Genomic DNA, 16,669 nt, shown 5'->3' on the forward strand with positions numbered 1-16,669 from the left:
CGAAAATAAACTGCGGCATTCCGGAGGCGTTGCCACATCAGCAGCAACCAATTACACCCTCGAACACATGCTCTACTAGGTCTGTCCTTGTGTTACCGCCTTTAGGAGAGATGAGAGGTGCATGCGACGGAGCGAGCAACCATGATCCCGCCGTTAGACAGCGCAAGACCGAAATAATGGCTGCAGAATTCAAGAATCCCGCAGTGCAATATCCACAGTGCACAGCGTAATATCGCGTACAACAAATCAAATACCTTTTCTTAATGAAAATACAGCAATCCCTTGTTATCAAAAAATAACTTTACTCGAAATATCGCTTTATTAGAAATTTCTTCTGGTCCCAACCCCAACGCATGAATTTTAGGCAGCATTACTCGAAGCGCACGAAGAGCTTGACCCGCTCAGAGCGAAATGGCGAGCGGAGGCGTCACCGAGCGGCGGCAACCCAGCGGCGAGTCAAGGCCTCAACATGGCGGTTCAACGCAAGCTGGAGTTTTCCCAGCGATTTTCTAGAGCAGTTATGCCCGATTAGCGCACTTCAACTTTAGACAAACGGTCAAAGTTCGTGGTAGGGTAAGTGCATTTTGTTCCTAGACATTGGTCGTTGGCCTAGACGCGACCGTGCGCGAACACCGACACTAGAACTATAGAATTAACAGTATCGTCGACAACAGGGTGCCGAAAAACTCCTGTTTTGCAAACTTCACGGCTGCACACCTCGGGAAAAAATTGCCCAGTGATTATGCAAAGCCCCTACAGCAAAACCAGTCAGTTTTCATGATTGAGCTCAGCACCCACAGTGAGCAGTTATTCGTTTTTCGAGATTAACAAACACAACCTCAGACTCGAGCAACGGTGTTTGCGGCGGTTTCCAGCGCAAAAAAAAAACAAAAAAAAAAAAAAACTCGCGGCAATCGCAGCCTCATGCAATGCTTGGTCAAATTGGAGCAGGGGTTGCTCGCGCCCGGCAAGAACTTGAAACAGCCAGAGCTGACTGATTTTTTTTGCACCTGAATAAAGTTTTGCTTCACTGAATGCATTGTGTTTTGATTCCTCGCAGTTGTGGCACACCTAAAGCTCAACGGCTTTAGCTATTTTTGAGTGTGCACTTATATCAAAATACCGCTTACAACGAATTTTTTCACCGTTTCACTGACTTCGCAATAACGAGGGATTACTGTATTGTTAAGACGCAAAGCTTTCTCCCATGGAACCTTGGTCAAAGTCCAAAATGCAAACTGCTACGACCGTGTCGGGGTGACGCAATCGGACGATAGAAATCGGCTTCATAACGCGGGCAACACGGTTCGATTTGGACAAGCGGAGTCGTTTTATTCTCTTAAGACGATGCAGTAAGTTGGCTTTCCTGACGGACGGCACCAGTCAGGCATAGAAAGCACCGCTTTAAAAAGAATCGGATGATGTAGGAGCCTCGTGCGGCTTCGGCTTGGGACCTTCCTCTGCACAACTAACCAACTGTAAACATGTGTAAATTACTGCAATAAACAATAAACTTGAAACTTGATGCTTACGCTTCGCTTTTAAGCGTGGAACACGATAGCGCTGCCAGGAACCCTTCGGATCGCATGAAAACATTCCGCTACTGCCCGCCCGCCATATGCTAGTGATCCCGGGGATCGAATTCACGATCTTGGCCGGAGGAACCGCCTTGCGCAAGAAAACTAACGTTCTCGTGTTCACTACTCATATATCACACGCTCACCACTGAAGTCTTCCGCCATGAGAACCATGACGTTGACCGACATATGGTACTGAAGGTGAAAAGAACGCAGGGGATATTTCTCGGCAACTTAGGCATGCCCACGTAGCTTGAAAGCGAAAGCCAAGCGATTACAAAAGACTTCTGCACTGCTACATCAAGTTGGAGTCCTTTTAAGTGCAGAGCACTTTAGGGGTTCGATTGTCATCGTAGCTTGCTCACTTGATCCAAGTAGAGCCACACGGTGTTCCGACGTCACGGCTTAACCCAGAGGCTACGAAATCCAAGCGGTTTATATATTCATAAGAGTTCGAAACTCGTGAACCACTGGCGCTTGTCATACATCTCCCCGTTGCTTATCGCAAAGACAAGTGCAGGCGCATTTCAGGCAAAGCATACATAATTAAGCGGCACCGCCCGCGTTCATTTTGTTAGGAACGCTCGTTGTGTTGGTTTTTGCGATAGTAAGCAAAAAAAGTGGCAGTGCAACGCTGGCCCGTGCGGAAGGAAAAGCAAGCGCAAAAGGAACAAAACTCCCGCTGGCGCAGTTTCAGGCAGGGGGCGCGCAAGCACTGCGAAGGCGCGAAATTAGAAATGCGTTGGAGAAAGCTCCGTTGAATTCATCAGGAGTGGAATGAGATAGGATGGCGAAGAGCGTGATTGGTGGTAAGAGTGAGCGGACAGCGGCGCCCCAACCCATTATGGCGAATCACTGCTTTGCACTACCGACAGCTTTCACATTGAGTGGAACGGCTTTAATTTTTTCGAAGAACACGGTGATGACAGGGTTATTTTTTCGCGTTTAATAAAACATGTGGGGCTTTCGCGCTAAGACAGAAGGCGCTTCCTGCTGTTTGCCATATGCAATGCCGGTCCCTGCTCTCACATGCCACCTGCTTTGGCAGCGCCTTAGGATCGCAGGGGTTTTAGTGGGGGTGGAAGATGGCGCTGAGAAATCATTCCTTCGCTGTCCACGCCGCCGGCAACGCCAGCTTTTCTGGGGCACTTAGCTTTTAACCGCATGCGTTAAATTCAGTGCGCCGCTATTGCTTTGCTGTTCGAGCGGCAATTTCTGCGCTGTGTTTCCTGCTGTCTGTGATTTGTTCCACATGTAGTGGTTTACCAGGAACGCGTCGCCGGTGCCAACTGGAGCGATACTTACGCTCGAAAACGTGTAAATCAGTGCAAACGTACCTGTGGTATAGCACCACCGTACATGCTACATCGGCCCGTCACGTACTAGCGATTGAAACTTAAAGTGATCACCGGTGTAAATGCCTCGTATTATCGATTTCGGAATTTTTACATTTCTCACCTTATCAAAGCGCGTCTCTAATATATGAAGTACTTGCGAGAGAAAAATTTGTCTCCCCCCGCGTTCCTCGCATGAACGAATGGAGGAGCTGAGAAGGCTTAACTTCTAATTAGCCACAGCTTTTGGGAAGTAGTCGTGCATATTGCTTTGCTCAACCTCTTACCCAGCGTATTCCCCTGCATATTGCGGGAAATACCCTAACAGAAGTCCACCCACACCTACATAACTGAAGGAATGCGCTTTGAATAACGTAGATAAAGCGGAGTGTAAAGATAAGCTATCGTGTTGTCCCGAGTCACGCAGCTCAGACAATAAGCAAACGTCATGCCGTCAGAAGGGAGCTACCGGTCCTGCCAGGCTGAAATTCATCTTTCACCCGCCCAAAAGGCCTGAGCCAATGCACACCGTGACTTCGAAGGATATCAACAAAATCTCAAACCCAGCCCTGGCAGGCTGTAAATATAAAAAGAGCTACCAAACTTCGGCAACATAGCACAAACTAGAATACGAACTGTGCAGATTTGGCCGGATGGTACCAGCTACAAGACTGAAGCGTCGTGTTACGAGAAGTTGTGCGAAAACAAAGATCCCGATCTCTCATGCGGAAACCACGAGCGGAAGCATTTTTTTTTTCTCCCAGCTCCGGGCGCTGAAAGAGTGCTCAGCCGCCTCAGCAAGAAATCCTTCCTAGACTGTACTGCTGTCTTACGGCTTCCTCAGGGCAGAAAAAGCAACAGTAAACAGTCGGAAATCGGTTCGAACGCAACTGAAAAGTGGTGGCCGGGATTTCCGGAGGCACAGTGGTCTCCAATTAGGCCAACTCCATTTGCCTTCCCGACACGGTTTTATTTCTCTCGCCTTTTGCGCGATTGCCTTCTTGCTGCTGTTTCCTCGTTAGCCTAATGCGTACTTTTTCTCTTGTATCAAATCTGCCGCGGTTGCAGTATATACGCGCCACCTTCCCATCCTGGAGCTCCGAGACGCTTTCCAGAGCTGCAGAAAAGGCCCTCCATGCGAGAGAGCGGGCGCAGCTCCCAGTTGCGTAGAGCGATCATTAGAATAATTGCGGCCACAAAACTGGCTACTTACTTGAAAAGGAGGCTGCGCTCGTGGATCGTCTCCTAATTGCTCGCCCTGAGCGGCCTGGCGCTCGTTCTCAGCTGAAAACACGGAGCAGCCGGACAGCGACTACAAATGAGCGACAACTGCGCATGCATTGGGCCTTGTACAAGGGCTCCGGCCGCTCTTTCTCAGTATTAAACAGAACACGTATGTTCTGGCTCCTCCACTCGACGGCTAGCCCTGATCTCATAACGTGGTTGGATATGAAAACTCGGCCAGCCTTTGGGCTTTTTCCCGGCCCACTTACCAGCTCTTTAGTGGAATAGTTTTTCTTCCTTCCTTTTCTTGTCGTATGTCAGTGATATATTTTCTAGAGTAGCACATCGTAATTAGAGGAAACTGCATTAGCACAGTTAATTTTTACCGACAAAAATTTACGTATCAAATGATAAATAAAAAGTGATCTCAGTCATTATGAATATGAAATAAGACAGGCCCCCAAGCTTAGTGCCGTACCATGGTGCGGTGTGTAGATCACTCGGGACGAACCAGCGCGGGACCCTAATTGTGGCCTGGCTTCCCTGGTTGCTTAGAACAGGTGTGGCACGAGCCCGAATCACTGAATCAAATGTTCCAACTTAACTGCAAACTACCGGGACCTCCAAAATCGTCAAAGGCCAACTGTTCCTTCCTTAGATCAAATAGCTAGAAAGTAGCGGAAACGTGGAATTCGTTTTGAGTCAATGAAGTATCGTATTAGGTAGCGCCGTACCGCCACTTTAACAGGATGGGTGACCTAGATGTAGAGGCCTAGTTGTTTGTTCATTAGCATCAGCCGAAGGAAAGTTTCTGGTCACGCGTTTTGATGCAGTAAGCATGAATACGTAGAAGAATTGAGGCCTCTTCTTAAAAAAAAGATTGTTAAAACACAAAGCTTTCTTCCTTGCAACGTGAATCAAAGTCAGTCCAAAATTTACACTCCTTCAACCGTGTCGAAATGGCGAAGTCCCATAAACCTCGGTTTCATAACACGAGGAACCCCGGTTCGATTCCTGCGCTTATCGTCGTCATCGTTTTGTGAAACCAATTGTGCAGAGATGGCTTTCTTGCAATGCGTTTTTACGCGGGTTGCAACCCACGCCACAAGGGAGGTACACAAGGCTTCGCTTTAATATATAGGCAAGTGAGAAGGCAACAAAGTCTATGAGATAATCAAAATGTTGGACGGAGTAATCAGTTCAGTACTTGATTGGGGACCCCTGCTGCAACGGCCTTTTCCACAGGCCGGAGGTGGCATTTGGGACCACAGCTCCACAGCTCTTTGTACACTGCTCGTGGGAAAGTGGGAGATCCTGTCAAGCTCGGTATTTACCGGACACTGCCATACCACTTCGTAGAGGGTGCCCCGTGCCTCGCAAAATTCAACAGCAAGAATAACTGCATAAAATACAGCGAATACACTTTGGTAAAGTCGAATACCTTACAAACTTCTAACTTGGCTAGCCCACTTCCTACACGCCAAAGTGAACATTGCTTAATGCAAATGTTGGATTGGGAAGCGTTCTGTTAGTTCTAAAATACGCAGTGAATTGTTTGCTAGGCTAGAATGATTGGTTAAGATTGTCGTGAATCGACGCTCGGAGTTCAAAAACAAAGACACTAGACGGAAAATCCCATAAAATGAAGTACCAAATTTCAGCAATCTAACCAATCCAGCGCTCTCATGCGATCAACAAAAAAAAAAAAAGCGAAGGAGAAACCTCCACGGCCGCAATCCGCTTGAGCAGCGCTGCTGATGTGACCCGAGCTACGTGACCCACAACGTTGCTGTTAGGTGCTTCGCGCCTGTTGTGCGTAAAATCCTGAATACCAAGCGCGACGAAGGTGATTAAACGGTGAATGGTACTCATCATACGACAATTCCCGAGCAGTGAGTTTCCGTCTTCAGGTTTTACTGACGCCTTCTCACTAATCACGATGGAATCTTCTTTATCACTAAACTAACGTAAACATATTGATGAGCGGAAGTCCTTTAAACGAAATTCGCAGTCACACGACATCTGTAGAGGACCTGTTTCGGTTATATATTTCCGCAATCTAATACTGCTCGTCTTGAACGGAACGAAAATTTGCCTGTCCGCTAATACAGAAGAGCCCAGCCTTCTGTATTTCGGCAATGCAGCTACTTGCATTTTATTTCCAACAATGCGAAGGTTTTGCGGCGCCGCCTAGCGACCGCAAATGATTTTCTCAGAAAATAGCGGCTTTTGTAGCGTAGAAACTTTACTCATTGATTGATTGAATGATTATGAGGTTTAACGCGCCGATACTACACAGGCGGCGAGGCGCGCTGTAGTCGAGAGCTCCAGATTAATTTTTACCACCTGCAAATCTCTAAAGGGAGCCTGTAACACTTTTTTATGCTTTTTTTTTGAAATCCTCAGTGCTTTCAGAACGTAGTCACCCAACACATCCAGTACTTAGATTAGGGGGTCGCAAAGTACCCCAGCCAAAAAATTACTTCTGTATGCTCAGCAGATAACTTGGAAACTCGCTCAAAAGATTTTTTTCTTTCCCGGTCTTGACGTTCTTTGGCGGCCCGCATTGCGTCACTGGGCCATGTAGCGGCTATTGAACGGTTTTGTTTCAACTGCAGCAATGAACGCTTTTCGACAACAACTTTAAAAATAAAGCCACAAAAACAAAGCAGAAACGGAAGGCGTATCTGGTCCGACGAGCAAATCGCGCAGTGCCGCTCCGTGCTGGCGATAACTGGAGCTTTCGCAGTGGTTCCAGACGCGAAGGAAAGAGTGAAAGCGCTTATCGAAAGTGTTGCAGGGTCTGCTTAAAGCACTGTAGGAATCGTTTGATTATTATTCTGGAAGCACGCGATAGTGGACGACAAAGAATTTGCGCGCGCATATTCATATCTGGCCCAGTGTTACATACCCACAGATAATCACTCACACGCAGGGCCACGCACACTTGTTGGGCGACGCTTTCTGAAAAGGCTTATCATCTGAATCCTTTCATTCAATTAGCGATTCCAATACAGTGGTCACTTACGCAAGAATTTGAAACAGAAATTGATTGATTTCCCGCGTCAGTAAGCACCGAGGGATAGCAAAACTTGAAATGCTTGCCGTTCTGGATCCGTATACATTACAAAATGCTTTTAAAACGATAGTGTTTCTGAGGCTACATGAACGCAAAAAATTTCGGTTTGCCTGACTGCCTGCCCTTCCTTCGATTCAGCCTTCCACCCAAATGTTAAAAACGTGCGTGAACGAGAGGTTTATATCAGCAAAACCATTTCAGTTCACAAATCTCGTACAACACTGCATACTTGTCAACATTCTTCAAAAAAACAACAAAATAATAACGTGTGGCGCTTTTCCGGTAACACGCCCATACATAAGCGGTACTTGTAATGTTCTTATAATTAAAAATAGTTGCCTGTTTGACTTTTGCGATAGATAATGATTAATACGCGTTGAAAGCAATATTTTTATCGCACAATACAGAAGAAAGTGGTCGCGTGTCTGCTCCTTTCGTTGCAAATGTCGACGAAAGACGATAGTCAACTGGCGCCCCTGGAAAGTAAACCATCCCTTCTCTTTCCCGTTCACCTCTCATGCTGTTCCTCTCAAGTCTCGTTCCTCGAAAGATAACGCGCTAGAGGTTTGCTCAAGTCATTTTAAATTTACCACGTTACAATGCTCCAAGTTGGTTGCTTCGATGCCAATGCTGCCACACGGCGGAGACGCGCGTGAATTGAGGCGAACCACGTTACCCTACTCCACGAGCATTCCAAGCGGAACGTGAAATCTAACTAGTGGAATTTTTCGTTGCGGTTGCCGTTTGAGTTTTTTTTTTAAATGTCGCCAGGTCACGCGGGCAACAGCAGGCGACGGTTTTCCAGAGTTCATGTAGTATTTTATTTGCTACCGCAAAAACCAAGCGTCCGTGAATTTCTTAATAAAGGAACACATCAAATATCACTCATATATTGATTTTCTGCCTTATATTTTTGTAATGCCTTATCCTTGCTCAACAATGGTGCCAAGTATGAACATTAACACCGTACTTGTACGTTTTTATTTGGCTGTGGGTAAATAAGACTATTGCGCAGTTTCTGTTTCACTGTTGCCGGATGGCTGAATCGAGTAACAGACAGACAGACAGACACCCAGACAGACCAAAATTTCTGCGTGTAAGTAGGCTAAGAAAGACTATTGTCTTTAAAAGTTGGCTCCGATCCACGCTGTGGAGGTGGTCAGGCTGGGAGGCGGTAAACGACACCCACAACGATTACCCGTGCGGCGTCACGTGAATTCGCACACGTGGCTCTACAAAGATTTAAACCAGAGAGACGCAGCCCGTTTACCTGGGATTCGCCGGGGCGGCGAATCCGAGGGCATGGCCTACGGGGCGAGAGCGGCGGACACCGCCCCTCTAGCCCGCCGAGCATCCGCAGAAAAAAACCGGGGAGGAGCGCCTTTCGAACGGTGTGGCGGAGGGCGGCACACGCGACTATGGCGTCACCTCTCTCACTGCCTCCCCGCATTCTTGTTTGATGTGTCGCATCCACTAAGCATAGTCCGCCTGCGAAGACGCTAAATACCCCCCCCCCCTCCCCTCCCAATTTCCATGTGTTGAACCGGCTCACGCGCCGCTTCTTTTCGGGCTTAGGTTCGATCCCTGGCGGGGACAGTAGTTTGTTTGTGTAGCCCGGACGTAGCCAGTAGCCAGTAGCAGCCTGGGATGCTTCTTTGTGTAGCCAGTAGTAGCCTCTGAGTTTTCTCATGATGCGGACACGAAAACACTGCTTCGCAGTAAAATGCTAGCGCTGTACCCTGGACCTCGTGGCGACATTCCAGGTCAAACAGTAAGAAAAGGTTCAAATAGATGGTGCGCGAGCAACGGAACGCGGGAATATTGAATTGGCTTAAGGAGACCTCCACCGTGTTTATCCCGGGTAGAGTGAGGTGGGAGGGGAAGAGCGTGAGAGGGGGGGCTGGAAAGAGAAGAGAGGCATTTACGTTTGACGAGCTGCGGAAGACTATCGTCATTTGACGACATTTGCAGCGAGGTGAGCAGATATGCGCGGGCCAATTTTTTGTCTGTGCTGCCCAACTAGAGTCGCTGCTCTCCATCGGCCCCTACTCGTTCTCGCTTTGTATCTCGTTTTTGCTCGTTATGTTCGTCGTGCTTCTCGTCTCCCATGGCGGCAAGACCGTGTTGTCCTGCTCGTCGCTTGTTAAGTTAGTAGTACTCCCCCGCTCGTCTCCCATGGCGTCGCAGACGTGGCCACCAAGCTATTGAGACGCCAGCTCGAAGAGCGCTTTTCAATATAGGCACGGTCGTAATGTTTACGCAATTAGCACCCCAGCACCCGCATATTGCTTCGGTCGAAGGCCTAAGCGTGGTCGTTGCCTCCTTAGCCAGCTCAGATGCGATTGAATCAACAGGGCCGTCTAAACGGGGGGTAAAATCGAGCGGCCTGTGCGCACAATACATCAGCAGCAAGGTCCGTAAAGGTGGAGAGGAGTAAAAAAAAATTTCGCTTTAAGCACTGGTTAGCCACTCCGGTCCCGCGATGGTGGCTGTCTAGTGAAGCTGCGTAAAAGCCGCCCCACCTGTTTATGAAGGTATAAGACGTTGCATAGCTTCAAAGCACTAGTAGGGGTAACCTCTTGTTAGTCATTGTGGTATAGGCCGTGATTGGTTGTGTTACACGTTTTGCCGCATTCTCGGGAAAGTCCAAATTGGATGCTTCCCAGAGCAAGACATGCGCGGTAAGGACGCCGAAATGCTAGCGTACACACGATGTGCTTCTAAGCGAACACCGATGTCAGCCACCTTGAGCGACGCGCCTGATATTCATGAATGGAATCCGTCGAGAGTGGGACGTTCATCTGCGGTACTTCCTGTAGCAATGCTTTTGGATCGGGGGATGTTGATGTATGGGCTTACAGTATAGGTATTTTACCTGTTATTTTGAAGCTTGCAACACCCGTCCAATACAAAGGCTAGTTGTACTAGTGCTTCAATTCCTACTTTATTTCTTTGTATCATCGGTAAAATATGCCGCTAGGGTAAAACCATTCGCAAAACACAAGACATCACAGCATAAACTCAATGAACGCCCCGTTAAAGTTTATTTACGGAGCGCTGATTCTTTTTTCCGAGTTGTCAGTTTTGCGAAACTATAACCCGGCTAAGATACTATCAGCTGTTATGAATTTTGCTGTGAGGGTGTTGTGCATGAATCTCTTTATTCTGCGTAGGTTTAGCACGACGCCGATTTGCATACTGGTATTGCTGTTCGTTTCATCACTCATGACATTAACGTTGCTATTCTGGAATCCTAACTGTGCGTGTTTTGCGCTTGGCAGGAACCGCTCCGCCCTGTCTAGCCTGAGTGCGACGACGTTGTTGAGATGGCGTTCCTGTTCCCTGCCGCGCTCCTGGTCACAGAGCAAAAAGCAAAGCATTCTGGCGTGCTTGGATAGCATCACAAGCACTTGGGGCAGATGAAAGCTATAGGGGCGTCTCTTGCGGTAGTGGGCACGGTGAGAATATACTGAATCAATTAGCGGACCATATTTCCCACTCTTCTTCTCCCCTGAATCCTCCCCTAGCCCCATTCCTTGTGATCCGCGCTCCCGTCTTTTAGCCCGGAAATGCCTTCTGAGAAGGGACACACGTGCCCTAATTCCCCCGTGTGTCTGCTCCCTGACCCCTAATCTTTCCCGGGCGGAGGAAGTTTCTCTCAGGAGGCTACGGGCTGGGGTGGCCCTCACACCTTCAGTCACTTGGACTTGGAAGCACTCACAAGACGACCCAGGATCATGTCCCAAGTGTCCGTCTCCGGCGGTTGAAGCTGATGCCAAGCATCCTTTGTGGACGCACGCGGGAGCAAGGACAGCTCGAGACGATGCGCTCAGAAAGGTTGGTCTCCGGTGGGATAAACCGAGTGACTGCAACCGTTGGGTGCAGGTTGCTGATGGACTTTCTGCACGCCACTGGACTGCATGCATACCTGTAGACTCAAAGCCCTATCAGTTTCGGCAGCATCTGTGCTCTTGGCAGCCCCTCTCTCCCTACTTTCTTATCTTTCTCTTGCCTTCCTACTTTCTTCTCTCATCCCATCTGTTGGTACTGGGAGCACTATGCTTGTTTTAGCTACACAGCACTCCGCCGCTTTGAAGTTGTTGTACAGGACACTGGCCGATTGGCGTAAGCGGCGTTGTCGTACGTGACCCTGTTTGTCGAGGATACCCCAGGTTTCATAAGGCGATCACTTTTTACTGTAACAAAAACAGGCCAGGTGCAAATACGCTCAAAAACAAAGCAACGGCGGACAACGGTTTGTGGATGACTATAGCAGCGCCATCTGGGAGGGCTGGCGGACAGCAATGCCTCAAACCAGAATGACGCAGTGGACGCTTGCTTGAATACACACGCTTCTGACATCGTTTGTGACGACGAAAACCTACGATTTGGCGGGAGAATCAAAATTTCAACCTAAATTGACCAATTTCTCAGTGAATACGGCATCATTTGCTGCCGGACAAGCGCTGAGGCCGCTGTAAAACGCGAAATGTATCGAATAAAAGCAACTTGTATTCGGTCTTCATGGCTCCTTTAATCTTTACTCTATCTACTCACTTGCCCGCACCCAACACAGTAAGTGCTTTATTTCCAAACATATTCTGGCTCCGTCCTCCTGGCATTCATAAGGTTACACCAGGGTCCTAAATTAGCTTCTAACAATGGACATGTTGTACAAGCCGCAAGTTCGTCGTTGCAGGAAAAAATACCAAGAAAAGACCGAGCATTCGTGAGCGCGCGCTTCGCGGCGACTGTCGAGCGTCGCCGCAACTGCAGTGGCTTCCGCAAAAAAAGAAACTCCAGTGCTGTCTTTAGGAGCTACCACGCATGTAAGCTCCAGCGCTAATGCTAAAGTAGAAAAGACACCCTGCTTGGGAGAGGCCACCGCGGCCGCCGCATTCTCCAGAAGCCATTATAGATCATTGGAGGCATGGCTACAAAGAAATGGCCATGACATGAAGACATGGGGGCATGGCCGCGAAGAAGACAAAAACCTCTTCGATGCATATGACGACGACAAGCCATCTTTCTATGGCTTTTTGTCTGTGCCCTGGTATCTGTGCCCCGAATGCGAAATTTGTCTGCAGGGTGAACTGCAGTCTTCTTGGTGCCTGCGCATAGCTTCGGCGTCTGACGAAGCGACCGCCGCATCAGCGAACGCACGAAGACGCGCGATATACTCAGGCGTTCTCTAGTAGCGCGTCGGCGCGGTGGAGCATGTCTGGCGCTTTTGCCATACTTTCAAACTTCGCTTTCCTGCGGTGCTATTCGAGAAGGCCCGAGTTCCGCATACTCCCGAGTTTCCAGCTGCTTAGGTTATGAAAGTAGTGATAGTGAAGCAACCGATACATCTCGAGCGAAACCGGCGCAGCCGCGCGCAGCACGCCTGGCAAATTGACCGCGCCGTATTGGGGCCGCTTACACTGATAACGAACGGCTTGTGCTATCATCCGTATGCAGCGCTACTTGAAATCGAGCTGCAATACTAACTAAACCCACTACTACTTCGAAATCCCCAGCCTTGCTGTTGGCCACGCCCGGCACGGGCCGGTGCGTTTTTCTCGCAGTTCTGTTCTTACACTGAATTATGTTTGATACATAGCTGAAGAGTAGACCAAGTGCAGCTCTGCGCAAGCACAAACCAAGTTAGCAATTTGGTAAACTGGAGCGAACGGAAAGCGCCCTGCACCCGACCTTCAAATATGGCTTTTTTTGCGGCTTGGTTGAGTGTGCACACCGGCACTTACCAGAAATCGTCCCAATTCAGCGTGTGAAGAGCGTGTTTGAGCACGAGTGTCCTTTAGACTTTGAAGTTGTGTCATTTGTCATCGACTGTGTTTTAGCTGTGCATGAAGGAGGATGAGGAGGAGGAGGAGGAGGAGGAGCAGGAGGAGGAGGAATAAACGTGTATTTAAAGTTGTCAGCCCTGGGGAAGAGTCCTCATTCCAGGACCCCTTGAGTCCGTCCGGCTTCTTGGGCCCTCTGCACCAGCCAAAGCTGGTCGTAAGGGTCCGAGCTGGACGGTGCTCTCTCCCAGTGCTCAGGGGAAGGGAAAGGCAGGGGGGGGGGTAGGTGGGGTTCTTATCACAGCCCCACATGATATGGTAGTGGGTGCCCGGAGCCTCGCAGAAGCGCCATTCCGAGGAGTACAGGGTGAGGGCCAAAATGTGGGCTCTAGTGGGGTGGGCAAATGTGTTTCTTTGAATGCCTTGGAGGTGGCGCTGTTGTTCTTTGGTGAGGCTTTTGTGCGCAGGAGGATATAGCATTCGTTCAAGACGGTAATGCTGAGTGATTTCGTGGAACGACAACAGAGGGGAGACCTACCAGTGCTCGCCGAAATCCTGGCTTGCCCGGTGGGTCAACTCTCGGGCACGCTGATGGGCAGCTTCGTTGCCAGACACGGCGGAGTGGGCTGGAGCCCAAACAATCCTTACGGGATGTCGAGTAGGATACTAGAGAAGAATTGTTCGGGTAGGTCGTGATATGCAACCGCTGGAGAAGGTTCTAAAGGCTTGTTGGTTGTCTGTGAATATTATTTCTGCCAAAGTTTGTGCAATCGCTAGGGAGACGGCCGCTTCCTCCGCCTGCAGAAAGTGGATGGTTGGAATTGATGCGCATGTAATGAGGTCTTCCGTAGTAAAAACCACAGCGGTCATAGCACTTCGCCCGGGATATGAAGCGGCGTCTGTAAAGACTGTGGCCGAGTATCGGCCGTATTGATTAATTATAGCTTTCGCTCTGGCTTCCCTACGGGCCTCGTGATGTGCCGGATGCATATTGCGTGGTAGTGGGGACACATCAATTAACTTGCGAACCTCATCGGGAAACTGAGTCGCATCCGCCTGCGGGTGTTGCAGAGGAGAGCGCAGGTGCAGTTGTGACAGAATGGTTCTACCGCTAGGGGTAGAGCTCAGGCGTAAGAGTTTGCTGAAATGCTGGGCTTCCAATAGTTCATCTAAGGTATTGTGGACCCCAAACCGCAAGAGTTTCTGCGTTGAGGTTTATAGGTAGTCCTAATGCTAGTTTGTACGCCTTGCGTATCAGGGCTTCCGCCTTGTCCTTTTCGGTGTGGGAGAGTATGGCGTAGGGGATGGAGTAAGTGACCCTAGACACGACGAAGGCTTGAACCAGCCTGAGTACATCTTCCTCTCGCATACCCCTCGTCTTGGTACTAATCCTGCGGATCATGTGCGATACTTGCTCTGTGGTGTTCTTAAGTCTGTTGAACAGTTGGGTGTTCGAGCGATCTGCTTGGAAAAGCATGCCGAAAATTCTGACCTGTGGAGTCGGAACAATTACATGGCCGCATGTGTAGGGAGATGGTTGGCGACCCAGGAGAGAGTTTCTTCCTTGCTGAGACGATCAGCAGCTCCGATTTCTGCGGTGAGCATTCTAGGCCACACTGCCGTGCATATTGAGCGCCTATGTCAACCGCGTGCTGTAGTTTGTTCTCCATGTCCCCTACTGATCCATGAATGGTCCATACGGTAATATCGTCCGCATGTCATCCATGGCGCATGCCTGGTACGGCAGCTAGGAGAGGAGGGAGACTAATGAGGGCTATGTTTAAACAACAAGGGGGACAGGACGGCACCCTGCGGTGTGCCCTTGTTGACGAGGGAAACGGGATCTGATTTCAGGTTACCCACCTTGAGGATAGCTTTTCGGCTTTCGAGGAAGTCTTGAACGTAGGTGTACGTACGTTGCCCGCAGATTCGGCTGTTTAGCTGTTTGAATATGATTATCGAATGCCCCTTCTAAATCTAAGGATAGTATGGCTTTTGGGTGGTCCCGGGAAGCTTTAAGCATGACCTCTTCCTTAAGTTGAAGAAGTATGTCCTGGGTTCAGAGGTGACTGCAAAATCCACACATGGTATGAGGAAACACGTTGTGCTGTTCGGGATAGTTCTGTAGCCTCTTGTGGATGATGTGTTCAAATAGCTTCCCCAAACACGAGGTTAGGGATATGGGGCGTAGATTTTCTGTGCTCGTTGGTCTTCCAGGCTTTGGAGTAAGGCGCACTTCTGGAATCTTCCATTCTTCCGGGAGTCGACCTGACCTCCACACTTGTTGAGATGGCCCGTGAGGTCAATAATAGACTCGTTATCTAAGTTAGCCAGCAGCTTATTTGTTATGCCGTCCCCTACTGGAGCCGTGTTGCACCTGATGATGTAAAGGGCCGCTTTGACTTCGTGGATGTGAACGTCCTCATCCAGTTTAACATTGGGCTGCCTTGTATACGGAGGTAGTGGGGTTTTGGGATAGGCCGGGAGGTATTTATCCTGGAGAGACCTCATTAGGTGAGGGGAATCCCCTGGGTGGGTTTGAATCACCTTTCGCATGATGTGATTCAATTCTGTTTTGCTTTTGGAAGGGTCGATTAGATATCGGAGCAGTCGCCAGGTTTTTGATGTTGTTAGTGTGTTAGACTGTCACAAAGGGAAAACCAACTTTCTTTGCAACGCGCCGCGGTGGCTCAGTGGCTAAGGCGTTGCGCTGCTGAGCACGAGGTCGCGGGTTCGATTCCCGGCCGCAGCGGCCGCTTTTCTGATGGAGGCAAAAAGCAAAAACGCCCGTGTGTACGAGATTTCGGCGCACGTTAAAGATCCCCAGGTGGTCGAAATTAATCCGGAGCCCTCCACTACGGCGCGCCTCATCGCCTGCGCTGCGTCGGCGCGTTAAACCCTACAATCAATCAACTTTCTTTGCATAGGTGAGCCGCATATCGGGCTGCTTCCTCCGACAGCAGAGCTGTCCTTTTTTTAAGGGGACGATTGAGGCGCTGGCGTTTCCATCGTTTGATTAGGCTCCTTCTTGCTTCCCATAAGTGCAGAAGGTGTGGATCTACACAGGGGGCCATCGTTGTACGGTGCATATTGTTTGTAACGCGATTCATGTCTTCGCGAATTTGGGTGGACGATTCTTTTAGCGTGAGGGGCTGGGTGGCTGCACCGTAATCTGGCTTTCTCCCTTTGTTTGCGAAATTTCGGTCAGTCCGTTAACTTGGCTGCACCTAGTAGGGCAGCGTATATATTTCCATGTATTGTGGTGGCAAGGACGAAGTGGTCGCTTCCCAGGGTTTTCCCCGTGTGAGACCACGCAGCCTTGACGTTCCCTGTGGTAATCGTGAGATCCGGGGATGTCTCTGGAGACACCATTGCCCAAACGTGTGGGAGCATGTGGGTCAGATAGCAGAATCAAGTTTTCTTCTTGGAGGAGGGAGTGCCAGGTGGTCCCTCTTTTGTTGGTGTAGCTGTAGCCCCATAAGGGGTGTGCAGCATTAAAATCTCCCGTGATAATGAGTGTGTTAGAGGATGCAATGCGCTTTGCTTGTTTGATTACATGAGAAAGGTTACTTTCTTGGCCTCTGGGGCGACAGTATATGTTTAACGCGTATAAGCTCTCTGCCACTTTAACCTTACTCGGTACGATTTCAGTGAGTATTACTATCTTCT

This window comes from Haemaphysalis longicornis, unplaced genomic scaffold, assembly GCF_048455015.1.
Source record: "Haemaphysalis longicornis isolate Haplotype H1 unplaced genomic scaffold, Haemaphysalis longicornis Haplotype H1 scaffold_2, whole genome shotgun sequence".
In the NCBI taxonomy this organism is placed as follows: Eukaryota; Metazoa; Arthropoda; class Arachnida; order Ixodida; family Ixodidae; genus Haemaphysalis; species Haemaphysalis longicornis.